This window comes from Anolis carolinensis, chromosome 1, assembly GCF_035594765.1.
Source record: "Anolis carolinensis isolate JA03-04 chromosome 1, rAnoCar3.1.pri, whole genome shotgun sequence".
Classification (NCBI taxonomy): domain Eukaryota; kingdom Metazoa; phylum Chordata; class Lepidosauria; order Squamata; family Dactyloidae; genus Anolis; species Anolis carolinensis.
The window spans coordinates 314052012-314070611 of record NC_085841.1 but is presented as its reverse complement, the minus strand read 5'-3'; the positions used below and the strand labels follow the sequence as shown (position 1 = coordinate 314070611).

At 43.5% G+C, this 18600-nt stretch overlaps 1 protein-coding gene across 2 annotated transcripts in view; it reads left to right on the top strand.

The window, feature by feature from the left end:
* Window positions 1-18600, top strand: part of bahd1 (bromo adjacent homology domain containing 1) — a 97900-nt gene that overhangs the window by 63104 nt on the left and 16196 nt on the right. The window lies entirely within an intron of this gene.

Here is an 18600-nt window from a genome sequence, read left to right as displayed (position 1 = left end):
CATTGGATTTCTCAAGGAGTCTCTGTACTGTTACTTCTGGGGAAAACACTTGTTATATAGGTAAATCATGCATAGTTCTCACAACATCAATAAGGTTGACTGGCCTTTGCCTGTACTTAAATCCTTCAATATCTTTACATAGGCCTGTGACTCTAGTGAGTTTTTTGTGTTTCTTTTGGATAGGGTTCTGTATGTTATGTTGAAAGATGTTGGAAGTTGTCAGCATTTTAACTACTACACATTCTTTTCTGTGTCAGTTTTTCCTGTCCTGTCAGCTGAGATGGACTTGGTTGAATTATACTTCTTTTCTACCACCCTTGAAAGTTAACTTTTTAAAATGACAACTCCCATAATTCTGTCTGAGCATGGTATTTCTCAGCTCTCTGTTGTTCTGTAGGAAAGTTCTCATTGTCTATTACAGCATGACTGCTAAGTTTTTACTCATAGATTTCTGAATTACCAAGATGCCCAGTTCTAAATCAAAATCCTATTAGATATTTCCCAAATTAAAACTCAATTGCAGCAATAAAATATGCTGAATTAAAATTAGGGGTTTTTTTTTGTTTGCCGTGTCAGCTAAATATGTTTACTTTTTCAAAGGCAATATGAATCATTGCTTGTTTTTAGATAGTATCCACAAGTTGAGTTGCATTAGAAGTGCAGCACAAGTGGTGGGCTGGTGGTAGTTAGCAGGCAAATCATGTCCCCCATGAAATGGAAGGAAATCATCCATATTCTTCAATTGATAGGAAATCTTAAATATTATCATTTAAGACTCTGAATGAAACGATTGCATTATACTGAGTCACACTATTGGTCCATTTAATCAGTTATTGTCTGCAGCAGAAGTGGACAAAGTGACCAGTGAACAGCATGCCTCTCTTGGGACTCTAATGTCTAGACCCTCTCCCAACTAAATAGCAAACTTTCTTTTCTCTCCAAAACTGCCTAAAATGGTCACAACTACTACAAAATGCAACAGCTTGCCACAACAACTCTCCTGTTTCCTCACATACCGTAAGATGTCATTCCACAAATCAGCTCAAAATGAAGTTCCATGTTGACCATGGTGATGTAATCTAGGAAATGTGTCTTGTCTCTTCTGCAGTTACCTGTCCCTGGTCTACAGACTGGCCATGCATCCCACACAATTGGGAGTCTTAAGCATCCCCACTCTTTAAACCTTGCACTGTTCATGTGCAAAATATGTGGTGTGGCATGAAACTGTTCCTTCCAGAAATAATTTAAAAGGTCAGGAATAGATCACACATAGTTAAAGGTCTCCATATTGGATCATCTGTGGTCACACACACTGCAGCTTGATAGTGGTGAAAGAACTGTTGTCTTATATGATGACTGATGAATAGGGTTTCCCCATAAATGATTATTTATAGAGAAAGGCAGCTTTTGTAATAAGGCCATAAATTCAGTTTTAGATGCTACCAAGAGTAAATTGACTGAGAACTCTGTTCAGTTCTGGTATTCAAAACAGTTTCTTGGGCTTATAAATGTTTCTAAGTGTTTATATTTTTGTAACATCTCTGGGTTATGTATCTTGCGGTTCCAGTTCCTCAAAGAGTACATGATGCAAATTAAAATTGTGTCCATGCATGAGATAGCCCAGTAGGCTGACTCATGTAGGACAGTTTGGCATGTAATCAGTTGTAAGTAGAGCTTTTGCTGTCTATAGAGCTGAACTCTACCTATATGCTTTCTAGATCATTTGTTTAATAATTTGATTTCAGGTATTAAAAAAGACTTCTGATGCTTGCCATACTAAGAAATCCCACACCAGTTATGTCTGACCTAAAAGCTGTTGTTGTTGTTATTTTTGTTGTTAACTTCCAGTTAACAACAACAATTCGACATTGAATTGTTGCCAATATGTGAGGCCGCTCTGAGTCCCCCTTGGGTTGAGAAAGATGAGATACAAATATGGCAAATAAATAAATAGTTGACTTCAATGTAATGTAATCCCATGAATGAGAGACCTTCAAGTCATTCTGTCACCAACAATGCTGCACATGTCTTGCAGGCTCAGGGCCAGGCGTCTTTGATTGAGTTCATCCATCTGGGATGCAGTCTTCTTTTCCTTCTGCCCTCAGCCTTAACAAGTGTTATTGTCTTTTCTAGGAAGTCATGTCTTCTCATGATATGGCCAAAGTACAAGTCTCAGTTTAGTCATCTTGACTTCTAGGGAAAGTTCAGGTTCTAAAAGTGCCAAGTCCACAAACTTTTGTATTTGTTTTCACTACTATTTACACAATGAGTAAATAATTTCCCCTACTATCAATGGCACTTTCTTCTGTGGGCATCGGTTTCTGGCTGTGTGCGACCATGCTGTGAAAATAGATTTTAAGATTCTCAGGAAGGGCTTTGTAATCCAATTACACTGGGGGATTTTAATTGGATGGATGAAATGTTTAAGTAAGGACAGTGAAATGGGTAGTATGAGTTCCTCCAGTTCAAGGAGGAGTGTATTACAATCCAAAAATTAATATATAAACAAAGGCTGTATTTGTATAAATGAAAAGGTTTACCACCACAATGTAGTGATTTCTATCCCAATGGATTTGTAAGCCTGCTGTTGCACTAAAACAGAGATCAGAAGCCTCTGGCCCATGGTCCAAACCCATCCACCAGGAATTCCCCATCTGATCAGCAAGCTCATCTTGCAGGCCCCAGCATTTTCTCAGTGCTATGCTTGTCTCTAGTCACTGATTAGAAGCAAGATTTGGGATTTCCCTACACTGAGCCCTGAAGAAAGGCAGCCTTTCTTCAGCACACTGCAGGAAAATGTTGCTGTTATCTCTAATCCTTACTTGGAGGAAAAATGAGGGATTTCAGGTCATTTGAGCTTAAAAGTGCCCTGCTCCTTTGAATATGGTCCTTAGTGTCCATGGTTGTCAGAGTGAAAACTGGAGAGGGCACCTGAATCTTTAATGGCTGTGTAGAAAAGGGAACTACAATAGATGTTGCTTGTTATTTGATTTCGTGACACATATTGACATTCTCAGTCTCCTATACAACCATGAAAGATACAGGCGCCCTTTCCAGTTTTCAGTCTGGCAGCAACCTTAACTATGTCCTTAAAAATAAAGGTTTTCCCTTGACATTAAGTCTAGTCGTGTCCGACTCTGAGGGGTGCTGCTCATCTCCATTTCTAAGTCAAAGAGCCAGCGTTGTCCATAGATGCCTCCAAGTTCATGTTGCTGACCTGACTGCATGGAGCCTTCCCACTGGAGCAGTATCTATTGGTCTACTCACATTTGCATGGTTTCAAACTGCTAGGTTGACAGAAACTGGAGCTAACAGCAGAAGCTCACCTTGCTCTCTGAATTCAAACCGCGGATCGTTTAATCAGCAAGATCAGTAGCTCAGTGGTTTAACCCACTGCACCACTGGGGGCTCCATAGCTATGTCCTTGCATTGTTGAAATATCTCTCCTAAGTCCCTTTAAAATTGTAATTCAGCACCTGGGCAAAAAAAGAGGGATACGTCTCCATTTCACTTTAAAAAATGAGCACAATATACATTCAGGAAATTGGACAACAGTATCAGCTTGTTCACAGTGCAAGCTCCGTTTGAAGAGTTAACTTTTAAAGTTAGAGTGATTTGTAATTCATGGACCTGGCTGATTGTAGTTTAATATTCAGAACTAGGAAGTGGTGTTCCTTCTCCTGTATAATGCATGGGAAGGCATCTAACCACATCCATGAATGACTTCCTTCAAAGAGAGTGAGAAAGAGACATGACGTAATTCAGTCTCTCATAAAACAGAAAGTTCACATGTGGGTTGGCCCCTGGTAGTCCTTGGGTTATATATATGTACATGTAGTCTATAGACGCCTTCCCAATTGGTTTGTTGTCCTTTGATGCCTTTCCTACAGCCATTTACTTTTTAGCCAGTCATTTAGGCAGCCTCACAGCAGATATGAAACTGACAGAGAGGAGAAGGCTAGTGGAGCCACATGGATATTTGCTGAGTGAAGTGGATGATGCCCATAAATATCTATGTAATAAAAGTGAATTAGTCTCTTGGGTTCTTCAAGACAGGTGGACTTTCGATAAATACTGAGGAATGAGATGCTGTGGGGTTTTTCTCAGCAAACTTTTAAAACATTGCTACTAACATTTTGTTAAATTACATTTTACTTCTGCTATAACTTTCTGTTTTTTATTTATATCTATTTTAAAACTTTAAAAAACTCAACCTTGAGCAAGAGAGTATACACGTAAATCAGATTAGAATATAAAAAGGATTCCTTTTTTCTCTAACATCGTAACAGGGCAATAAAATCGTTATCCTCAGTTGGATCAGAAATAATTGCTAAGTGAGAACATTTAGATTTCCTTCAGTTTCTTTTCCTTGAGGAATCCCAATGTTTAACTGAACTTCAGGTAATGACAGACATTGGGCCTGGGGCTGCATTCGTCAGATTAATTTTCACAGCTTTTTTTTTTTTTTTGCAAGGAACCATGGGAAGGATAATTTTCTCAGTATATTCAGATTTTGAAAAATAACACTGATCTACCTTGCACAGTTGTTGTTCTAAAAGTCACTGAGATTATATGTATATAAAGTATTTTAAAGCATTATATAAGGTTAGCAGCCTCTGGGGCTGAATAAAGCCCCGCCCCCTCCCTATGGCTGTTTTGGATTGCTTCCAAGAATAGCAGTTCACCTCTTAAATACATTATACTCGTAACACCCTCCCAGCAGTATAACTTTAACAAAAATCATTTTGTATATCCAGACTGAACTTCTGACTACTTTCAGTCGGGAAGGAATTTTTAGCAGTCCATGGAATCCATAGAGGGTCCCAAGGGGAGGCTGGAGTTTCCTTTCACAGTTGTAGTATTTTGATCTCACTTTAATTGCCATAATCACCTCCCATGAGATCCTGGGATAAGTACAGGTTGAACATCCCTTATCCGGAATTTTCAAACCCCAAATTATCCATGTGGGTGGATAAGAGGGTAACACCTTTGCTTTCTGATGTTCAGTGTATACAAACTTTGTTTCAAACACAGATTTTTTTTTTGAAATAGTGTATAAAATTATCTTGTGTGTGTGTGTGTGTGTGTACCCTGTTTCCCTGAAAATAAGACATTGTCTTATATTAATTTTTGCTCCCAAAGATGTGCTAGGTCTTATTTTCAGGGGATGTCTTATTATCGAGGAAACAGGGTATATGAAGATATGTGTGAAATATAAATTAATTTCTTATTTAGATTGGGTCCCATTTCCAAGATATCATATTACAGTAGAGTCTCACTTATCCAACATAAACGGGCCGACAGAATGTTGGATAAGCGAATATGTTGGATAATAAGGAGGCATTAAGGAAAAGCCTATTAAACGTCAAATTAGGTTATGATTTTACAAATTAAGCACCAAAACATCATGTTATACAACAAATTTGACAGAAAAGGTAGTTCAATATGCAGCAATGCTATGTAGTAATTAGTGTATTTACGAATTTAGCACCAAAATATCACGATATATTGAAAACATTGACTACAAAAATGCATTGGATAATCGAGAACGTTGGATGAGCGAGTGTTGGATAAGTGAGACTCTACTGTATGTATATATATGCAAATACAGATTTGTTAAAAAAAATCTAAAACAAAATCAAAGATACTCCTGGTCCCAAGTGTCTTGGATAAATGATACGTAGCTGGTGGTTTAATAAGACACTAGGGCAGTGGTTCCCCATCTTTTATCCTTTAGGTGTTTTCGACTTCAATTCCCAGAAGTCCTTGCCAGCTTGACTAACAGATAGAAGCTCTAGGACAGTGGTTCTCAACTTGTGCGTCTCCAAATGTTTTGGCTTTCAACTCCCAGAAATCCTAACACCTAGTAAACTAGCTGGGATTTCTGGGAGTTGTAGGCCAAAACACCTGGGGACCCACAGATTGAGAACCACTGCTCAAGGTGCTGAAGACTAAAACATCTAGAGTTTGCAAACTGTGTTCTGTGGAACCCTAGGGATCCGCAAGAGCATTGTAAGGGTTCCACAAAAAACTTTACATTTTTTAAAGCCCATGCCAGAATATGAAGATCTTCAGTGTATCTCTGCTTTGAAAACAAAATTTGAATCTGTGCCACTGGATGACTTTTGGGTAAGACTCATAGATATGTATGGCTATCAGTAGTCAGAAAGGCTATCTGAGCAATGTTCCCCTTCATGTCCACTTGTCGATTCAAACCAGTCATTTCAGCTTATGCTTACACCAAAAATAAATTTAGGAATACGTTGGATGCCACCCTGGATTTATGTATTCAGCTGTCAGACATAAAGCCTAATTTGAAAACTATTTTAAGTACAAAAAATAGACAATTTCAGTACTGCATTTAAGTGTGAATCCAATATTTACTGTACCAAGATAAATGTTTGTGCTTCTATCCAATATTTTCTTGTACCAAAATAAATGTTTATGGTTACAATTAAAACATTTTCTCTTTATTTCCAAATGTGATGAACCATGGGCCTTGTAGTCCTGCTCAGGACATTGTAATCCCTGATGAAGATGAAAACTTGGGTTTTTTACCTTCCCAGTCTGAACTGGATTCCTCTCAGCCAGATCCTTCCCAGGCAGATCTGGAAACCTTGCACCTGCAAGAAAGTTGTGCCCCAGAAGTATGTCAAACAACCCCAGAGCCTACTTCTCCCGTGTTCTTGCGCCGGGAGTTTTGTAAACAACAGAGAAGTTTGGATTCAGCTTCGCGCAGGAGTGCGAGGATAGCAGCTAAGAATGTTGCCAATTAACATTGGTTCTCGTGAGAATCTTTAAGGAGTTTAACATCTGGTCTCAGAGTTTAGCTTTCGTTTCTGATTCCCAGAGAACCGCTTTGGTGAGAAAGTTGGACTCTATATAGGTGTTTTGCCCGCGTAGCAACTTCGCGGAGTCAATTCGTCAGCCTACGGAGCGAGTTGTGTCTGGACAGCGCGCTCCGATTCAAGCCTCGCTTCAGCTCAAGCCTTGCCTTGCTATCCAGCCTTCGCCTTGCTTCCCAGCCTTTGTTTACCTACGGACTTTGCCTTGTTTCCCAGGACTAATCCTTGCCTTGTTTCACGGATTTTACCAAGTTATTCCACGGACCTTGTTCTTGTTCTTAGTTACCTTGTTCCACGTTCAAGCCTTGTTTCAAGTATCAAGTTATTTCCTAGCCACGCTCAAGTTTTATGGACTAAGGACCTTGTCATCTCCCCTCACTTTGTTTGGCAAAGTGAGTGTTTCGGTTATTGGATTACAACTTTGGACCCTAATATTTCTTATTGGACATTGCTTTTTTTGGACTAATTCTGACCTTTCCTGAAGGGTCTAATTCTGGACTATTTTCTATACTTGTTTTTATTAACTTTATATATTCCTTCAATAAAGATATTAGTTAGATTCTGGCCTCTGTGTATGGTTATTGGTGCCTCTGCCGCCTGGGTCGTGACAGTTTGACTCCGCGCCCCATAAGCACCAACTAACCGAGGCCAGGATGTCTACCGGAGCCGCGCCGGCTGGACAGCCGCTCAGCTACACCATCAGCAAGGACGAAGTGGACCGCATCCGTGACAGACTCAACGCGCAGGATGGAGAAATAAAAGGGTTGAGGGAGCGCGGAGTTCGCCTCCCGGCCATGGCGTTGCCTACCAAGTTTTCTGGAGAAGCTGCTAAGGTTCATGTTTTCCGCCGCCAATGTCAAGCTTATCTAGAGGCCCGTGATGCCGAGTTTCCCCAAGAAGACATCAAGGTGGCGTGGGTCTACAGTCTTCTAGACGGACCAGCGGCTAGCTGGGCGACGGCCCTGTTTGATCAAGCCTCCCCCCACCTAAGTTCAGCACAACGCTTCTTGGATCACCTTAAGGAGACCTGGGGAATCGAGGACAATTTGGAGGCAGCCGGTCACAAACTCCGGCGCCTCCTTCAAGGAGACAGACCCATGTCTCAGTACATAGCCGAGTTCCGCGTGCTGGCCCACAACACCGGCTGGAACGATGTAGCCCTCAGAGGACAATTTCGGGAGGGTCTCAACATTGAAATGCTGGAAGAAATCTCCAAGGTGGATCCTCCCCAGACCCTCGAGGCACTCATTGATCAATGTTTACGGGCTGAAGTCATGATTGCCAACAGGAAACAATGGGTTCGAGGCCAGGGCGGTAGAGCCGGGGCAAAACCCCCCGCTCCCGCCAGTGTTCAGCCACGTCCGGTGTGGAGACCCCCGCCGCCAACCCCATACCCCAGAGGAGGCGAGGAGGTGCCGATGCAGTTGGGCAATGTGCGTCCCAGACTAGATGCCGCCGAGAAGGCCCGTCGTCAACGCTTGAACCTCTGCTGGTACTGCGGGAACGGGGGCCACTTCGCCAGAGAGTGCCCAGCCAAAGGGAAGCCTGCCGCCCGTCTTGCGGCGGCGTCCTCCACGGAGTCGAAGGCGTCTGAGCCGACTGGCACACAGCCGGCGGGGGAAGCCAACGACCGGGTGTAGAGAGGCTCGCCAACCCGGTCAAAAAATCCATCCAAGAGCCGCCAACCGGGGTCCTGTTCCTTCTCGTGGTCACATTATGGTCAGCAAAAAGGGGACCCGTCATGATCCACGCCATGATAGACTCTGGAGCTACCAACAATTTCATCGATAGAGAGTATGCCGACTCTCTGGGATTACAATATCATGATTTCAAGAATGCCCGTGTGGTGCAAGCCATAGACGGCCGTCCCCTCAAGACGGGCCCCGTAAGCCAGTGGTCGGAACCCACCAGGATGTGGATAAGGGAACATATGGAAGAGATTTCCTTCTTTGTTACCGAGGTTCCCCATTTCCCTGTGATTTTGGGAATTCCATGGCTGACACTCCACGACCCTAACATCTCCTGGTCCAACAGAGAACTGCAGTTTGCTTCACCGTACTGCCAAAACCATTGCCTCGTAGCCAAGGTATGCCATGCCACAGACTCCGAGCCCATCATCACCTTGCCAAAGAAGTACTCCGAGTATTGGGATGTATTCAATGAGAAAGAAGCCGAAAAATTACCCCCACATAGACCTTATGACTGTGCCATTGACTTGGTGGAGGGGGCCCCGATCCCGCGAGGGCATCTCTACTCCCTGACTGAACCAGAGCAAGAAGCTCTCAGGGAATTCTTAGAGACAAACCTTCGCAAGGGGTTCATCAGACCCTCTCAATCCCCAGCCGCCTCCCCAGTGATGTTTGTGAAGAAGAAGTCAGGGGAATTACGCTTGGTGGTGGACTACAGAGCATTGAACAATATCACCAAGCGGAACAGCTACCCCCTGCCCTTAATCTCGGATCTACTGGACCGACTTCGAGGAGCCAAGGTCTACACCAAGCTGGATCTTCGGGGGGCTTATAATCTAGTTCGCATCAGAGAAGGGGACGAGTGGAAGACCGCCTTCCAGACTAAATTCGGATTATTCGAGTCCCGAGTTATGAATTTCGGTTTATGCGGAGCTCCCGCAACGTTCCAGCATTTTGTCAACGATATTTTTCAGGACTATCTAGACAGATTCTTGATAATCTACCTGGACGATTTTTTGGTGTTTTCCAGATCACAATCAGAACATGAGAACCACGTCAAAATGGTGTTGCAACGACTGCGGGATCATGGACTTTATGCCAAGCTAGAAAAATGCGCTTTTGATCTACAAGAGGTAGATTTCCTTGGCTACCGCATCTCGCCTCTAGGGCTTTCCATGGATCCAGCCAAAGTTTCAGCAGTATTGGAATGGCGGGCGCCAACTAACAAGAAAGAGGTGCAGCGTTTCTTGGGGTTCGCGAACTACTACCGCAAGTTCATTCCAGATTTTGCCCGCTGGTCCGACCCCATCACTAGCTGCATCCGTGGAAAGCAGCCTTTCCGCTGGACTGATCAAGCAGAGAAAGGGTTCCAGCAACTGAAGAAACTATTCACCTCCCAGCCAATTCTACAGCACCCAAATCCTGGAACCCCTTTTGTGGTGCAAGCGGACGCCTCTGATGTGGCAATTGGGGCTGTACTCTTACAACCGGTGGGAGATCACCTCCACCCCTGTGCCTTTTATTCTCGTCAACTAACCACACCAGAGAGGAATTACACCATTTGGGAAAAAGAACTACTGGCCATAAAGGCAGCCTTTGAAACTTGGAGACATTGGCTAGAAGGGGCCAAATTCCCCATTGAAGTCCACACTGATCATCGTAATCTAGAACATCTAAGAACTGCCCGCAAACTAAATCAGAGGCAGCAACGTTGGGCTTTATTCTTTGAACGTTTCAACTTCCAGATCCATTATGTGACCCCAGCTCAAACCAAGCAAGCAGACGCCCTGTCACGTAAACCGGAATACGCTGCAGGACGCAAGGAGACCTTTGAATCCCAACTGCTACAACCTGAGAACTTTGCCACGCTCACAGTGGGGAACACCAAATCCAGTCCCATTGGTTCAACTTCCCCTACTCCAGGACCCATCTGTGCTCAAGAAATCAGGGCTAGTCAGCAAGCAGATGCCTGGGCGCAGGACCAACTTCGCCAAGGTCTGCATTTTCCCTTTTCGCTTAAAGATGGGCTGCTCTGCTATAGAAATCATGTTTATATCCCACCCGGACCGGGCAGGGAAAAAGCGCTTCGTCTGTGTCATGACTGCAAACCAGCAGGACACTTCGGACTATTTAAAACCATGCATTTGATCCTAAGAGATTTTTGGTGGCCCAAGATCCGCAAGGATGTGGAAAAATATGTCAACACCTGCCCAGTATGCCAGCGCTCCAAGATACGAAGGGAGAAGCCCTCAGGGCTTTTGCACCCCCTTCCTACCCCATCTCGCCCATGGGAAATAATTTCCGCGGATTTCATCACTGACCTACCACCTTCCTGTGGATTCACCACGATCTTAGTGGTGGTGGACCTATTCACCAAGTTAGCCCATTTCATTCCCTGCGAAGGCCTCCCCACGGCCAAAGAAACTGCGGATCTATTTCTTCAGCATGTTTTCAGACTACATGGATTGCCCAAGAGTTTAGTCACAGACCGTGGATCTCAATTCACCTCTCGTTTTTGGAAGGCACTACAAAAACTACTGGGCATAGACTCTCGCTTATCTTCAGCTCATCATCCCCAAACAGATGGGCAAACGGAGCGCACCAATGCCACTTTGGAGCAGTATCTTCGCTGTTATGTAAACTACCAACAGGACAATTGGGCTTCTCTGTTACCACTGTCTGAGTTTGCCTACAATAATGGAGTTCAAGCTTCTACAAAAGAAACGCCGTTCTTTGCAAACTACGGTTTCCATCCACGTTTCTTTCCCCCTGTCATTGAAACTTCAGAAGTTCCCGCAGCAGAGGATTGGCTGCAGGAACTCACAGCGGTGCAACAACTTTTGCTCCAGCAACTGGACCAAGCCAAGGAGGACTATAAACGCCACGCTGACAAACACCGCCAGCCGGGCCCCGAAATCAAGGTAGGAGATCGGGTTTTTCTGTCCACTCGCTTTCTGCCCTCCCACCGCCCATGCCGGAAGTTAGATGCCCGCTTCATTGGCCCCTATCCAGTGGTGGCGCAATTAAACCCCGTGACTTTCAAACTCCAACTTCCGCGTTCAATGCGCATTCACCCAGTGTTTCACCGTTCCCTGCTCCTTCCGGCGGATGGTGTGCGTCCTGATACAGACCAACCGGCCCCCCCTCCTGTTTTGATGAATGGGGAGGAGGAGTTCGAGGTTGAGGACATTTTGGATTCTCGCTTTCATCGCCGCCGCCTACAATATCTCATTGACTGGGTGGGTTTTGGGCCTGAGGAACGCTCTTGGGAAGACGCCTCCACAGTCCATGCTCCTGATCTAACCCGTCGCTTCCATCTGACCTATCCCACCAAACCGCGACCTCGCGCCTCGGGGAGAGGACCCCAGTTTGGGAGGGGCCCTGAGGAGGGGGATAGTGTGATGAACCATGGGCCTTGTAGTCCTGCTCAGGACATTGTAATCCCTGATGAAGATGAAAACTTGGGTTTTTTACCTTCCCAGTCTGAACTGGATTCCTCTCAGCCAGATCCTTCCCAGGCAGATCTGGAAACCTTGCACCTGCAAGAAAGTTGTGCCCCAGAAGTATGTCAAACAACCCCAGAGCCTACTTCTCCCGTGTTCTTGCGCCGGGAGTTTTGTAAACAACAGAGAAGTTTGGATTCAGCTTCGCGCAGGAGTGCGAGGATAGCAGCTAAGAATGTTGCCAATTAACATTGGTTCTCGTGAGAATCTTTAAGGAGTTTAACATCTGGTCTCAGAGTTTAGCTTTCGTTTCTGATTCCCAGAGAACCGCTTTGGTGAGAAAGTTGGACTCTATATAGGTGTTTTGCCCGCGTAGCAACTTCGCGGAGTCAATTCGTCAGCCTACGGAGCGAGTTGTGTCTGGACAGCGCGCTCCGATTCAAGCCTCGCTTCAGCTCAAGCCTTGCCTTGCTATCCAGCCTTCGCCTTGCTTCCCAGCCTTTGTTTACCTACGGACTTTGCCTTGTTTCCCAGGACTAATCCTTGCCTTGTTTCACGGATTTTACCAAGTTATTCCACGGACCTTGTTCTTGTTCTTAGTTACCTTGTTCCACGTTCAAGCCTTGTTTCAAGTATCAAGTTATTTCCTAGCCACGCTCAAGTTTTATGGACTAAGGACCTTGTCATCTCCCCTCACTTTGTTTGGCAAAGTGAGTGTTTCGGTTATTGGATTACAACTTTGGACCCTAATATTTCTTATTGGACATTGCTTTTTTTGGACTAATTCTGACCTTTCCTGAAGGGTCTAATTCTGGACTATTTTCTATACTTGTTTTTATTAACTTTATATATTCCTTCAATAAAGATATTAGTTAGATTCTGGCCTCTGTGTATGGTTATTGGTGCCTCTGCCGCCTGGGTCGTGACACCAAACCTACTACATTATGCAAAACACCCAGTCAATAGGAGTAAATGAAAGAAGGAAGAACCTTGTAGGTTCACAATGCTTAGGGACAGAGTTAGGGTTCCGCGAGGGTACGGAGTCTTCTGAAGGATTTTGTGACCAAAAAGGTCTGGGAACCACTGATCTAGAGAACCAGAATCTAGGAATCATTGCACTAAAGGAGTTCTGGAATTTCTAATCTGAAGATCCCAAGTTTACATAAGATGTGTTCATGGCAGTTAAAAGTGGAATCATAATGTTAGGAATATGTAATATTGAAGGCATACAAGAACTTCATTCCAAAGAAAAGGATATGCTTAGGCATTTTGCCTAATCTTCATCCCTCCTCCCTCCCCTCTCTGTTTTAAACTTGATGGCCCCTTCCCCCCTCCCCCTCCCAAAAAAGGGAATGATCACACACACAGTCTCTGAAGAAAAAGCCCCTACAAGCTTAAAATGGCCTGTGGTACAGTGAAAGGGTACAACTGGGTGTTCTTAACCAAAATGTTGTAGGGGATGCATGGGTGTTTGGAAGGGGGTAGGCATCTGTAGGCCACCATAGGGGCCACAGTGTAGCTCATAGACCACCCTTTACTCACTCCTACAGTAAATCATGGTTTAAAATGGGAGTGTTGAAAGACTTGTGGCAAGACAGAGACTCCTTGCAGGACGTCTGCTGCCTTGTTGTCTTTAGATTTATGCACCAACCAGACAAAATGATAACGAGACACACAGGAATATCTTGTAAATTCTAATTAGTTGGTAATGTTATAATGTATTGTACTTTTCTCTTTTTGGAAAGGGGAGAGTGTCAGACGATCTGAATTTCTCAGTCTTTCAAAATGTGTGAAGTATTGGGGCCAGCCTTCCTCAACCTGGTGTCTTCCTGATGTGCCTCATCTACATTGTCCATACTGATTGAGGAAGATGAGAAGTATATTCCAACACATCTAAAGGGCCTCAAATTGGGGAAGGGTGGACTGAAGTTAGGCCATCAGCTTTTCTGAGAGCTATGGGAAAGAAGCCTTTTTTTAGCTCAGACACATCTAACTAGTGTTTTGAAACCTGCAGAGGGAAACCAGAGTTACTTTTAATAGCAGAGCAACAGGTGATGATGTCACAGCTTAATTTGAGGCTGTAAATCTTGCACTGTGCAGCGGGGACCTACCAATTTAGCCTTATTCTGAACATATTGTATCATGCAAGGACCATTGTGCTGCATCAGATCATCTTAACATGCCATTCTCTTTCTGACAGTGGCCACTCTGGGAGAAGGTCAGTCACAGGGCAAGACAGGGCTGTCAGTCCCTTGCTTGACAGAATATGAGATATTCATAGGCATGTATAAACAAGATGCGGGTGGCACTTCTGGTTAGCCTGGTGTGCCTTATTCACCTGATGCTTTTGGAAACCCTTTTCAGTGCAACTACTGGAATATTCTGTGACGGTATGCTTGGTAGGTAGTCCATTGACGTGTGCAAAATATTGCTTGGTTCTGGCTTGGACCTGATTGCTACCAGTTTCTCAAAATCTGAGAAAGTAAATCAGTTCACTTCTAGCTCCATGCTGCCTATACAGTTTCAGGCTTCTCTGGTCTGCCTCCTCAGAAACATCCACACTTAAAATGCTTGTAATGTTGTAATCAATTGCACCAGCAGATAAGAGTGTGGGTTCTTCTGACTGGAAAGTATAGATCACTGGTTCTCAACCCGTGGGTCCCCAGGTGTTTTGGCCTACAACTACCAGAAATCCCAGCCATTTACCAGCTATTGGGGGACCCACAGGTTGAGAACCACTGGTATAGATGATCCTTGATACATTTGCTTTCTTTAGTGGTTGCTGATCTTGAGCTATAGAAAAAGCAAGAATTCAATTCAATTCTCAACTGTTAAGATCTATCTAGAAGGCAGCTAAGGTAGAACCCTTTTATCTGACATGAGAATGTTGGGTGTAGAAGATCTTATTCTTATTTTCTTGCATGCATGGAAGAACATTTAATCATAAGACATATCCCTACTGGAAGGCAAAGACCTTTCAATTCAGGCAGGTCTTAAGTAAGTACCTGTTACGGTCAATGGTTGATAAAATCAATGGCCTAGACTTTTAAAATATTTTACTTCTTGATTATTTTCTGTATTTTCAAATTATTTTCATTAGTGCCTCAATAGCATAATTTGCATATTATTCTATGTGATTTGTTGTTGTTTGGAACCTTTGTAATTATATTGTAGACTACCTTGTATTCCAGCCCTGGGCAAAAAGCCATATGAAAACAACAAATACCTCAAGGTGTATTTTGGGGGCTGCAACTCCTCGGATTAACCATGCTACCTTTTGTTGGGGTTAGGACATTCTTCAGCTTGGGAGTCCCACAAAGTATCCTTCCCAAGGTCTCTTTTATCTGCAGTCTGTTGTAGTACAGTCCAGATATAGACTTACTATCTCAGTGGGTCCTAAGTTGGGGGAGGACCACACAACCCTTCATCACAGTGAACATGTAAAAGGGTTGATGGAATTGCCTGGGTGCAAGCAACCATTCCTTCTGCAATCTACCCTGGGATGCATGAACATTGGTAGCTCTTAAGAAAGATTAGCCCTATAAGAAAGCATTCCTCTTCAAGTGTAGTTCTCCATGTATGGAGAAGAGGGGGTTCCCTGATAGAGTGGCATTTCTTTTCAATTGTGTAGTTCTTGGTTTGTGTGACGAAGAGATGGTTCTCCGATTAAGGTGCCATTGAACCTCTAGTCTAGTTCTCCATGTATGGAAAATAGGAGGTTCCCTGATAGGTTGGCATTCCTTCTCAAGTCTAGTTTTCTGTATATGTGGAGAAGAGGGAGTTCCCTGGTAGGGTGGCATACCTCTTTAATTGTCATTTTCTCAATGGAAAATAGGGAGTTCCCATAGGGTGGCACTCTAAGTATAGCACTCTGTATATGTGGAGAAGAGGGGTTTCCCTGATAGGTTGACATTCCTTTTCAAATGTAGTTCTTTGAATGGAAAATGCAAATGTACAATAGACATTTATAAGGGGATGTAGTGTGTGACACTAGTGCTGACTGCAGTAGACTGGCCTTTGTGGCCTCAGCAGCCTCCTCCATCCACATCTGAATGTACAGAAAGATGCCCAGACACTTCCTATCAGCACTCCCAAAGCCCCTCCCAGCTTCAGAAACATGTGCTGTTTGCATTTTACTGCATCGAGGGAGAGGCGGTTCAGGAAGCTCTAGAAAGGTGAGTATATCTGTAGTAATCCTGGTCATTAAGAGATCCGGTCATATTTATTGGCTGCTCTTGTTTTTACAACTGTGGCTCTTGACAGGTCAGCAGCATCACTTGATTGCTAATGTTCCAGTCTCAAAAGAGGAGAAAATAGTTTAGTTGCTGCCTTACAGCTTACAGAGTGGGAGGCAGAGGGCAGCAGTTTCCCACAGAAAAAAGGGCTTCAGCTGCGCTTTTGCACTTTAGATTGGAATAAGCAGCCACACCGATTCTTTTAATTTCTTAGAATTTCTGAGGCACTTTGTGTCTGCATGTACCTGCTTTCCTTATGGCTTCCATTTGGGTGAAACCTCTCAGTTTCAGTGGTTGCCTTATTGACCATGATAATTGCCAGTTCTTACAAATTTGAGGCTCTCTTCCTTCCAGAGCTAGCATGACCAGTGATTGGGGGGTTCTGAGAATTGTAGTCCAAAAACAAATTTTCCAAACTGTGTTACTTGCTGGCATGGTCATGTATAAACACCTTCCTAGTTATGTTTCTCTCCTTTAGCATGAAGTAAGTAAGTCCCGTGAACCTGGAGTGTCTGGGAATGTCTATGAACTCAAGCCCTGAATGTTTTTGGAATGTGTAGCAACTCTTTTCTGGGGGTGAATTAAAAATACTAATTTAAGTGAGAAAAACCACTTTGCTTTCAGAGTTTAACAGCAGCTACTCTTTGCCAAAGGGAGATGTTTGTAATTTTTATTAAGAACAGTTGATTTTTTTATCTTAATTTCCCAAAAAAAACTGAAACCTTTTACTAATTGGTAATTGCACGCACAGGATCAGCAAGAAACTTGAAAGTCCCAATATATTGCCACATTGATGCTGTCAGCAGGAAAAATAAAAGTGGATCCATTCCAGACAGTCCCCAAATTACAAACAAGATCGGTTCTGTAGATTTGTTCTGAAGTTGAATTTGTATTTTAGTCTAAACAGGTGCATTTTTAAGTGTAACTCCAGCCAAATATTATTTTTTAGCTTTAGGTATCATAAGGAAGGGTTAACGGCTCTGTGGTGTTTGTTTTGCTGTCTGCACCCTTGTTCAGAAGATTTCACCTCACTTTCTGTCCCTGTGATAACTGGATTTTGAAAATTTTCGCATACTGTAGAAACAAGGATTGGTGAGAAAGTTTCAGTAGAGACACCTTTTCCCCATGATAACTCTTTCAGGAGTGAATTTCCCTTCCTAGGGGTAGATTTCTCTCACTTCCTGTTGTCTCATTCCATTTGTAACTATGAGTCATATGTAAGTTGGATGTTTGTAACTCAGGGACGGCCTATATATGGTTTGTGTACAGGTTCCAATATAATATTTTGCACACCCAGGTGGTTTGGATTTTGCGCATGAGCAGCAATCAAATGATACAGTTACGGCCTCATCTACACATAGCCAGATACTATAGATCTGTTGTGGGATGTGCCAATGTGATTCAAATGTGCACATATACACATGCAACATGTTCACTCCGAGGCAGGATGTGGATGATGTTTATATGTACCACCTAAATTTGCCCTGGTCCATTAAGCTTGGCTATGCGCTCTCAGGAATGAAGAGTATAGTACAAGCTGTACGTAGGACAGGAGGCAGCAAGTGTCAGGGAAGGAGTGGCCACAGGGAGGAAGCAGGGAACTATTGTTATAAAGCAGGCATCCCTAATGCATTGTCTATGTGCTTGCCAGACAACAGCTGTGTTGGAGTTGAGTGCGGTATTATGATGCAGCTGGGACTGAAAGTGCATGCTTTGAGACTCCCTGAAGTGCTGTACACATTTCATTAAGGTTGCGGACATGTACATGTGTGCATAAAATGTCAATAAGAAAAGGATAGTACCTTGCTTGCCTGCTCTTGAATTCCACAACAATTTGCACTCCCCCCTCCACAGCTCACAACTGACACAGATCTTGCTAAGGGAGGGGATGGGTGCTCCCCTGTGAGCATGGGAAAGATCCCTCTCCCCACTGGGACAATGTGCCATGAAGTGCTCCACAGGAGCGAGGATTATTATTGTCTCCTTCAAGTCCGTAAAGTCCCAACAAGTGGGGTCAAAAGCCCTTCACAAACTCTAGAATGTGGATTAAGACTTCCAGTAAAGATGGGCAGCACTTCCATCCAGACTAAAGTGAGCTTTATTTAATAAAGTACTGGAATCTAACACTGGCTGGCTCACTTTGATTTCTAAATCTCAAGTCAAACATTGCTTGGTCCAAATCCTATTCTTAATCCCAACTAGAGCACACCCATTGAAACAGTGGTCACTTGGTACATCAGCATTTAATATTTGTTATTTTGATTCACTGAACCTATTTTAGTTTACTCAGGCCTATGTGAATTTTCATTTGAAGCTTATCAGTTATACATAAAACTTAAGGCAGCCTGAGAAGGCAACTGAATTAAAAACAATTCTCCTTGTTGAACAG